The sequence below is a fragment of the Ochotona princeps genome, chromosome X (genome assembly GCF_030435755.1).
Source record: "Ochotona princeps isolate mOchPri1 chromosome X, mOchPri1.hap1, whole genome shotgun sequence".
Taxonomy (NCBI): domain Eukaryota; kingdom Metazoa; phylum Chordata; class Mammalia; order Lagomorpha; family Ochotonidae; genus Ochotona; species Ochotona princeps.
Window position 1 is genome coordinate 12,022,454 of NC_080865.1, and position 11,559 is coordinate 12,034,012.

Consider the following 11,559-nt stretch of genomic DNA (forward strand, 5'->3'; position numbering starts at 1 on the left):
CAAAGCTTTGGGACCCTGCATCCACCTGGGAGACCCAGAAGAAGCTCCTGGCTCCTGGTTTTGGATCGGCTCAGCTCCAGCTGTTGCAGCCGGTTGCAGAGTAAACCAATCATTGGAGAATCTTTCTGTCTCTCCTTCTCTCTGTAAATGTGCCTTTCCAATAAATAAATAAAGAAATAAATACATCTTTTTGAAAAATATCCATAGAAACTGCATTATGGAAAAGCTTTGCATGAATTTCAAAATATTTGTACCAAAAAAGCCATACTTCAAAATGTAGTTATTTAGCTGGTTGGGAGAGACACAAAGGAAGCGCCTGTCTTCTGGTTCACTTCTGAAATGTCTGCACCAACTATTACTGGTCTGTGGGCGGGTGCAGGAATCTGGAACTGAGATATCAACCCAGCACTTGATGTGGGTGGCAGGAACCCAGTTAACTAGACCCTCACCATTGCATCCTGGGATCTTCCTCCACAGGAAGCTGAGGTCAGGAGCCAGAGCCAAAGATTGAACCCAGGTACTCCTTTTTGGAATCCAGACATCTTCACTAGCATCTTGGCAACTAGACTGAACACCCAGTGCAGCTTACCCTGGAAGTCCATGTTTCCACATACTTTCTGAAGTGTCCTCCTACAGTCCTTGTGGAAATAAATGCTAGAGCTAGTAAATGATTTATCATTAACATGGTAAGACAAATGAGCACATTTCAAACAGCCTCAGTGTTTGAGGAGTGGAATTTAAGATGCAGCCCTCACTATTTTCGCTCCCTTCTTCCCTGTTTCAACCAATATGCAAACATTTAGTCACCTCCTGCTCTGTACCAGGCTCTGAGATAAACAGCAGGGGTATAATGGTGATGGAGAGCCAGGCCCTGCCCTCAAGGACAAAGCATTAGACTTGTTGAAATTTTTTTTTTTATTTAAAGACAGGAGCCCAAGAGTTGTACGAGGGAATCCCCGCTGGCTTCTGGGTTAGGGACCAAGGAAGACTTGCACACTGGCCTGGTGCATGGGGGGGGGGGGGGGCGGGGATTAGCTGAATGAAGATGAACGGGATAAAGTGTATGAGTTAGCGGAGCCAGTGTGAGCTAAGCCCAGGAGACAATGTGAGCCAGGCTCGGAGGACTGGTGTGTTCTTTTGCTTCCGAAACAGAAGCCAGTCAGTTTCCTAACCTCCCATGGCAAGCCTCATTCAGTGGGGCTTCCGTTAGAGGAAGGAAGAGTCATGCTCGGTGGTAACCTGAAGGTGGCTTTGTGCTCAGGGAGCTCAAATCAGGAACTTGGAATTCACTACAGAAGAGCATTTCTAACAGGGACATTGACAGCTGCAACGTATCAGGGTTTTGTAACTCCTGGAAAGCTGGTTGCCTAACGTTCACCAACACACTCTGGTCCCCAGTTTCAGAAGACGCTCCATGCAGGCACATTTCTGTCTTGGGATGTAGCTTTAATTCTGCTTCTCATCTGGACCTGGACACATTGTGCCTGATCCTCTGTATCACCCATGAGCCACTGCTCACTGAGCAAACAGTGAGCTGCAGATGGGAGACGAGTAACTGAAGCTAGTGCTGCTATGGTCGGTTTCTCACCGTGGTCTCCTATGACTGCAGATCTTGTCACATTCACATGTGCTAGCATCCTGTGAGTTTTCCCACTTTCACAGCTTTTAAAGTCAAACATATGTTAAAAACACCACCAACTGTTTTCCTTAGACGTTAATGCTCATTAACACACACCTAGACTCCCGCGGTTCCATTTTCACACCTGTAATTTGATTTACAGGAATAAATCTTTGCTTGTACCTACTTGAAGCCATCCGCAGGAAACCAACATTTCCCTTTCCAAAGCAGACTCCTGCTACACACAGCAACCTGCATGAGATTGCATTATAGATGAATTAACACCTTCAAAATCCACCTTGTCGAAGTGACCCAGTTTCCGTGGTAAAGGCTATGATCTTATACGAAATAAGAACTAGAGCGGAGGTGAGCTCGGGTTAGCACATGACACTTTGTCATTTTCAGTCATCTGACCTCCCTTCCCCCTACTCCACCCTTGCTTTATTGATCTGCTGCGGATTTATACACCCAGTGCACATTGGGCAAATTCCCTTGTGGGTTCTGAATGGTGTCTCTCATTGTCGCTGGAAGGGAAGGTAGCAAAGATAGATGAAGTCCGATCCTCACAGTGAGGGCTGAGTGCGCGTGAGGCAGATTTGGAGGACACTGACTCCATCTGAGTGCGAGAGGAGAAAATTCATTCCAGCTCACGGCAGGTTGGGAGTTTATTTGTTTTGGCATTTAATGTGAATTAGCATCTTAAAATTTTACCCATATGCTTTTTCAGCAAGATGAGGAATTTTTGTTCTAGAAATCAGACCAAATATTTTTGAGTTATATGAATATCTAAACCTTTGCCCCAACATTGTACATTTAGATGTGGATGCCTTGATGTACAAGTACTAAAATATCCTCTAAAAATGAGTTGAAATGAAGCAAAGCTGCACCCGTCTAAGATCCTATCAAGGAAATAAAAGATGCAACAGAGAGAAGTGTTGGATTACCCAGCTAATCTGATGGGATAAGACTTCCTCCTCTGAATCTACTGTTTTTATTCCTAATTAAATTTTTTGTCTGTGATCACCAAGCCAATATTAAAACTAATACAGAACCAGTGTTAATATCATTAGTAAACAAAGCAATGGGATTTCTTTTGAAAAGGAAAAGTAAATAAAGACTACATAAATCAACTTTCTAAATGTTCCGACTACTTGACTGTCTCCATTACACCCGTACCTTTTTCCATTTCCAATTTCAAAGACAATCCAGGATAGTTGAAAAAGTATGCACTTGGGTGAAACCCCAGCCTCACTGCTTTCTGATTCTTGTGACATTGAGCATCGCACTAAGGCTCTCCATGTCTTAGTTCCCTGTTCTATAGAATTTGGAGTAATAATGTCAATCATTAGAATTGCTGCAAGAACCCAGAGAATGCAATGCGCAGTATCTAATTTTGAGCAGTATAGATTTAAAGTTTTGTCCCTTATGTTCATATAAGAACTTTTCATTCTTAATACAGAAATACTGTTAGGAATCATGATTGTAGGGGCAAGTATTGTGGAATAGAGTGTTAAGCTGTCACTTGTGATGCTGCTATCTCATATCGGAGGTCTGGCTCCTGTCTCGGCTGCTCCACTTCTAATCCAGCTCCATGCTAATGGCCTGGGAAAGCAGCAGAGGATGGCCCAAGTGCTTTTGTGCCTGTAAAATTGTGGGTGACCTGAATGCGGTTTCTGGCTCCTGGTCCTTGCCACCACTTGGGGAGTGAATCAGCAGATGGTAGATCTATCTCTTTCTCCCCCCTCCCCATAACTGCCTATCAAATACACAAATAAATCTTTGAAAATTTTAAATAAATAACTGTGTACAAGTGGTTGTGGGATGAGGGAGGAAGTTGAATCAGAGTACTCATTACCAGATATCCAAACCTGTCTTCCTTGATTATAAAACACATTAGGAAAACCAAGCCATGAATCTCGAAATCTGTTTTTGAAGGCTTTTCTATTCAGTGTATTTTGCAAACAGCCTCTCCCTTCCCTTCTTTACTGTTTCATTTCTTAATTTTTTCTTCTTTTCTATTCCTTCATTCCCTACTTACTTCCTCCTGTAAGAGTAAGAGATATAGCAGAAGTACTATTCTCAGTTATCCCAATATTTAACCACTTAAAATTTTCAGATTGTCTATGCTACAATTCCGTGTGTTAAACATGAAAGTCCCAGCAAAAAATAACCTTCAGCATTGAATGTGTTTTTTTCCCATTAATCACCCATGACTAGACATGATTATATCTTTGATCACCATAGAGTTTTCTCATTTACACCTTCCATTTGAGATTGGCTTGCAGCTTGAAGAAAATATTGCAGGTAACTCTCATTTTATGTAAAAAGATGGTCACAAAAATCATCAACATCTCCATAGCTGGAAACATTGTCAGTACCCTGGAATTCTCAAGGAGCCACTCCCATCATGTCTTTCTCAAAATCAAATTGAAAATGACTTAAGAGCCAGATGGGCAAGAAGGGACCTGGCATGTTCTACTTATGTTAATTGTCCCACACACCCCATCAGTTGCTCAGTCTGCCCTCTTGGACACATGAAGGCAACTGTCTGCTTGGCATCCTTCCTGACCAACCCCAAAGTCCCCTGAGGACCCTGACCCTTCCATCTGCCTGTTGGGCCCTCCCTGCTTGCTCCACCCCACCCCAGCCAGATGGGGATCAGACATCTACCCCAGCATAACTTGAAAACATTGCTCTACTTCCCATCCTGCAAGTTTTATCTTGGGGACAGAGACATGTCCTCTTTAACCCTAAAAACAGAAAGAAATGGTCATTTTGCTACTTCTAACTCATGGTGTATGTGTCTTTGCTTAGTGCTGGAAGGATGCCAACTCAGCAAGTGTTGAGGAGGCCTTGGCTTGATGCAGGTGCGAGGATATTAATAGTCACACATGTCTCTAATGACTCAAAAAATTCTAAATTATTTTAAAATAAATACAACTTGTTTGTTAGTTACCATCTATCACTAAGGGTCCTTTAGAAACAGAGGGTACAGTCAAGGACTGATTTAAGAGGAAAGACCCTTTATAGAATTGTGCACAGGACTAAAGAAATCTGCCAAGTTGTTGATGTACCTCAGGGAATATAAAAAGTAGAACACCATTACCAACCGAGATTCAAAGGCCAGGAGAAGGACAGTGTGACTGGAACCCCACAGAGGTATAACTGTGGGGGAAGGATCACCTACAGGAAAGGGAAAATTGCTGCTTGTAAGCAGATAGAGATAGGATGCATTTCTGGACCTCGGTCTTAGAACATTCAGATTTCCTTCAGTGCCTGAAACTGGCCTAACCCAGGCAAGCACCTAGAGATCTGGTTAGGCCAGTCAATGCAGCCGGCAGGGGTCAGCCCTAAGGCAGGAGGAAGAAAGGAGAAAGTGGGACTGATAGTGTGTGAGAGTAACCTGAGACACAGCCAGAAGAGTTTTGAATGCCATTGTGAATACAAAATACATGAAAGGATGGAGTGAGGATTAAGGAAAACAAAGGAGGTTTCTGGTTAGCACAAAAGAGAAGCAGTGAAGGGAAGAAAACAGAGCTCAATGGAAATCAGAATTTGACTAATTCAGAGACATTGATTTAACAAGCGGGAAGCATTCTGTTCAGTTTGTAATCCTGAAGATTGCTAGTAGAAGGATCTGCAGAAAATCACTCCCCTCATTTGTGCTGTAGTATCAACTCTTCCCAAGCAGGTTGAGGTTAGTGGCTATGTATATTGACAGGTTTCTCAGTCCGAAAAGGGGACCCAAGATGTAGAAGTGAAGTCCACATTGCTATGACAGCCCAGGCTGTTTGTGAGGAAGGTGTTCTCTGGTGCCCACCTCGGGGGGACTCTGAGTCTCTCCACAGTGTCCCCTTCAGTTTCCAAGTGTCCCAGCAAGGCCTATGCTTTTTGTTTGCCCTGGAACATCAGCTGCAGAGAGAAAAGTGTAAACACTTAAGCCATGGCAATGAAAGATGCAGATTGAAACATATCCAGATGAATTTCAGATTTTAAGCCTCCAAATGAAGATTAAATCAAAAGAAGCCTTTTTAGGCACTGCCTTCTGGGCCAATTTATGAGCCACACAAAGAAACTTCTCTTTTTATTTCATGTTTACTAAGACTGAGACTAAAAACAGTATTATCAAACTTGATCATCCATCTCACATATCTTATTGACTTTCAAATTGTTTGGTTTTTATTTTTTGCTTTTTTGCTTTTTTAAGATTTATTTATTTGAAAGTCAGAGTTACAGAGAAAGAAGGAGAGGCAGAAAGAGGGATTTTCTACCCACTAATCCACCACTCTCAATCCAAGTGGCCTCAAAATGACCAGGGTTTGGGGAGATCAAAGCCAGGAACCACGGGCCCAAAAACTGGAGCCATCTTCTGACACTTTTTGGAGGGCACTAGCAGACAGCTGAATGAGAAGTGGAGCTACTAGAATGTGAACCAACACCCATGTAAGATAATAGGCATCAGAGTTTGTAACTTTGTCCATTATATCATTCTGATTGACTCTTAACTCTTCCCATTACTCAAATCTACTCATAAAGACAAAGATATGATCATCACTTTGGGTTGAGGCGAGGTTGGGAGAGTATAGGGAATACATCCAAAGCACTAAAAGTAACTATTAAAAAGAATGTAAAAAAATGATTCCAGCATAGTGGCCTTGCCTGCACCAGGATCCGTATGAACACCAGTTTGTGTCCCAGCTGCCCCACTTTCCTTCCAGCTCTGTGCTTGTGGCCTAGGAAAGGGTTAGAGGAGGGCCCAAAGCCTTGAGACCATGCACCCACCTGGGAGACCTGGAAGAAGCTCCTGGCTCCTGGCTTCAGATTGGCTCAGCTCCATGTGGGAAGTGAAGGAGTGGACAAAAGATCTTGCTTTCTGTCTCTCCTTCTCTCTGTAAATCTGCCTTTGCAATAAAACTAAAATAAATCTTTAACAAACATTGGAAAAATATTTTGAGTATTTGTGTTTTGAGCTCTTATATGTTTATCTAATTTAATTTTTAGCCTCTAATTTTGCTGACCAGCTAAAGGATCTGTGTGAATTCACCTCTATAATCTTCCCACAATGGTGTCTGCCTCCTAGGAATGACCCCTCTCGACTGGGCTGGACTGAACAACTTACTTCTAATAAGCAAAACACAGCAAGGATGATAAGACATCACTTCTCAGAACAAGTTACCAAAACACTGGCTTCTTTTTTTGCTTGTGATCTTTTACATGTGGTCTGTCTCCTAGAGCCATCACTCTTGAGGAAGCAAGCTTTCATGTGCTAAACTGCCCTCTGGAAATGCCCACTGCACCATGAACTCAGAGAGGCCTTCAGTCAACAGCCAGTGATTACTAGTGACCTTCAATCCCAAAACTTGAGAGGTTCTGAATTTTGTTAACAATCTAGTCAGTGAGCTTGCTTGGAAGTTGATTTTCTTCAGTCTGTTTTAGAAAATCTTGGCATGTGAGAACTAGCAGCCAAAGGTGGGAGATACTGCCAGACTGGGAAACAAAAACAAACCCCAAAATGGGAAAGATCCACTATTGCATAGAATTTAATTGATTGGGGCAATTTGTGGACAGTAGTGTCTCAATACTGGTATTATGGCACAGTAGGTTAAGCCACCAAGTAACAATGCTGACCTCCCCTGTGAGCACCAGTTTGAATTCCAGCTGCTCCACTTCTAAGTCAGCTGTCTGCTAATGTGCCTGGAAATGCAGTGGAAGATGGCCCAAGTACTCAGGTACCTGCCATCCATGAGGTATAACTGGATGGAGTTCCAGGCTCCTGGCTTCAGCCTGGCGCAGCACAGGCAATGTTTCCCATTTGGAGTAGTGAACAAGCAGGTGCCAACTCTCTCTCTCTCTCTTTTTTTCTCTTTCTCTCTCTTCCTCTACTAACTCTTTCAAGTAAGTAAATAACGCTTGAAAAAAAAAATCAGAAGTGTGATCTCAGGTGGCCATAAGATATGCGAATTTCTTTGCTCCCAGTCAGTGAAAGGAATGTATGTTAAGTTTGACAATGGTGGTTTACAAATAACCTAAGTATACCAGCACTTTCTCAAGAAGTATTAGTAGTTCACACATTGGATAAGGGACATTCCAGGGTTGACTTGACATCCAGCCTAGTGGGTTACCTGACTTAGTTTATTCTGCAAGCTTTGGGATGACCAGCAGGGTTACCTATAAGTCAAGAAGGCAGTGAGCAGCAAAATGGCTGTGACTCAGGTCAAGCTAATTTCTGCACATGCTGTCAGATAGCAACTACAACCCTGACCAACATCTCGAGTGCTGTTATGTTAGACATCTGAGTCAGAGAAGTCAATTAAACTATACCCAAATTTCTGACCCATGGAAAGTAGATCATAAATGCTGCTTTAAGTCACTAAGTTTTGGACTAATTTTTCAAGTAGCAGTTAATTAATACAAGATGTCTGGTATGGCGTGATCAAAGAAAGAAATACTGTTTTCCTACTGTAACAAGCATTATTAACACGTATCTATATAAAATTTAAAGTAATAAGATTTTTATTCAAGACTATTATTAAAGATTTTAATGTAACTGAATAAATCAAAGACATAAACTGATCAGTGTGAACAATTCTTCCATAATGCCCATCGTTATTATGATAGAATGTCAACATTCACGTTTGGGTAAAAAACTGACTTGGATTCTTTATTTCTATCTTTTGACAATTTTTCTTTTTCTTTATATGAGGATCAGATGGAGAGATGGAGACACCAACACAGGCGCTTTTCTGTCCATTGTTTCACCCCTAAATGCCCATAATAGCCAGACCAGGGCTGAGATCAGAGCCAGAAATCGAGAACTTACTTCAACTCTCCCACACAAGTGGCAGGACCCCAATCACTTCATCTATCACCACAGCCTCCCAGGATCTACGGTAGCAGGCAGCTAGAGTCGGGAGCTAGAGCCAAGGATTGAACCCAAGCACTCCAAGGTGAGATGCAGGCATCTTAACTAGCATCTTAACCACTGCGCAATTTTTACCACCTTCCTCTTATAATGCTTTTAAAAAATCTACTTTCACCACAATAATATACTGGAAATGCTTCCAGAGAGGATATTAATTAAGGCAATCACATAAACAGTATCGCATCTCTGTATAAGTCCTATTTCATGCTTGACTTCATTTCATACACTTTGAAGACAGACTTTTTTTCCCCAGGAGTATCTCTAAACCTGGATCACTACTGAGAGATGACCAGGTTGGCCTGTGGCCAGTAGCTTGTTTATAGGAACCTTTTCCCTGCCTCTCTGGCCAGCAAGTTCATCCCAACTAGAGCTGTCTGGTCAGGGAGGCAGCTGGATAAAGTCATGACTTCAGTTTAGGCTTGAAAAAGCCCATGACTGTTTCTCACAGGTTTAGTGAATGACTGCCCAAGGAAGGGCAGTTTTGCCATCTGAAGGTGATGTAGTTCATGGGCTAAGGCTTGGGAGAAAGATACATGTTGAACATCTTTTTCCCCTCCCTTTCTTTCACCAATGGTTCATTATTAAACTGGATTGTTAATGATGGACTGATTTCCTTGCAGGTCTTAGTGTTTGCCAAAAACACCCAATTTATAAATGCAAACCAAGCTAAATTTACATTCTGTGTAGATGTGCTGAGAGATCACATATGAAAAAAGAAATTATTGACATGAGACTCCTGTGTTTAATCCACAGCTAGAGAGTAGAGCTTGTGCTAATGTTTCCATTACAACCGGTAGTTCTAAGGATCGGAATGAGATCAAGGAAGAGAATACCCTGCGGGAGTCCGGCCATCTCTGAGAAAGGATTGCTTGGTGATTTTTCCTGACTCAAACTTGGATGCTCATCCTCAAGCTAGTAAGAATAAAGATCAGGTTTCCAGAAGACTCAATAGATTTTGAGTGAGAGATGAAATTCCTGATTTCTGTTGATGTAAGCCTGGTGATTTGCATTTCTGGCAGTCAATTGCCTTGCCAAGCCTTCTGGGCCTACCACTGTGGGAAACTTCCACAGTCTTCTCTTGAATCTCTTAGATGAGAACTTTTGAGAAGAACTAGAAGGTCTGTTTTACTAGGAGAACTTAAAGACTGTTGTGAAATCATTTGAGGCTGTGTCAGGGTAATAAAATCTTTCTGGGATTTGGAGACAGCTCTGTGATGTGTGAATGGAGATGAAGAGGGACCCTCAACAAGATCCTACCTGATTCGGATCCCTGACACCAATTCAGCTTTTTTGTGGGATGGCTCGCCAGTGTGCCTCCTCTAAGACAACCAGTAGGCCACGTCTTCAAGAGTCAGAAATCTGCTTGAATAGTAAATCTTACTGATGGTGTGTGTTTTCTGATATACATGAGGGCAAAGGGGAAGCATGTCAATCACAGTTGCAGGGTTTAAATATCATTGCCCAAGGGCCAGTGGGAAAGTAGTTAGATTTATGTTCCCAATTGCTTTTCTTTCCATTTTTTGCTTATTTATTAGAAAAATAGAGAGGTAGAGAGATAAAAAGAAAGAGAGAGCTCCTACCTGCTGATTTATACCCTAAATGCAACATCATCTAAGGCTGGGCCAGGCCAAAGCCAGGAGCTAGGCCAAAGCCTGGAACTCAAACTGTATCTCCCACTTGGGTGGCAGGGACACAAGTAATTGAACTATCACCTGTTGCCTTTCCAGGCTCATATTAACAGAAATCTGGAAGTAAAAGTGCTGCTAGGACTTCAGCATAACCACTTGGATATGAGATTTGGGCACCCCAACTGGCATTTAACAGCTAGGCCTAACACTCTCCTATGCCCCTAATTCTTAATGCTCTTCTTATACCTTTACCATGTGACTTTGCAATGCCCCTTGAGAGAGTAAACAGATTGTATTCCCTGGACTCACTGACTTTGATCTTAGCCATGTGACTTGCTTCAGTCAAAGCAGTATAGAAAAAAGTGAAGGAGTGATAGTACCTGGCTGAGGCTTTAGGAGCTACTGTTTCCACTCACTCCTCTCTCTGTAGTTTTGACATTAGTCATGAAAAAAACATGCCTAGGTAACTAACCGCTGCTCACAGAGCAAAGAGGCATATGGGACAAGCCTGAATCCAATTTGAACTTTGGGGCTAAGCCCAGCTGTGCCCAAATGAGCTGTATGTAGCTGATTTTCAGATCCCTGAGCTAGAAATAACTGATAATCGTTCGAAGCCACCAAGTGTTATGAGTATGTTTTATTGTACAGAATCCTGACTAATATATCTGGGACCCTCCCTCTTCTCACACTCAAATAAAACATTCAATAAAGGATTTAAGTTGTGATCTACTTCTGTTGTCTCATAATTACACCAAAGCCTTCCCAGTGAGATGGCAAAACTCTAAAGTGCAAGAGTTAGGTGGCAGAGTCAGGACCTAAGTCTAGACTCCTAGATTCTCATGCCATGATGAAATAAATTCCTGATTTCCACTTAGGAAACATCCCTTAATCAAGGAATCATGTGTCAATTCTGTACAAACATTGGGCATAACAATGTTGTGAAACTTAACCAAGATGACCTATGGAGAGATAAAACAAAAGTGTATCATAATGAATGCAGGCTAGTGACAGGAATTCTGTCTAGAACATTTTCTCACCAGATCAGACTAGAGAAAGAGGTAGAGTAAGAGAGAGACAGAGTGAAACAGAGACACAGAATGTGTACTCCCATTCACTGATTCACTCTTTAATTGTAGCTTAGTTCAGGGCAAAAGGTAGAGGCCAGGAATGCTCTCCAGGACTCCCATATATGTGGCAGAGACCCATTTAAAATTTGTGAAATTTATTTTTAATATTGTTTACATAGTTGAGAGGGATGCAAGCCTATCTAGACACCTCTGATTAGTCTGAGGCTGCAGAGGGTCAAGATGTAAAGAAAGGTAGATAAGACAAATGTTTCAGTTCTTCTTTTTCCTCCTGTGTCCTTGGGGAGAGAGGAGGAGAGTGGCTGC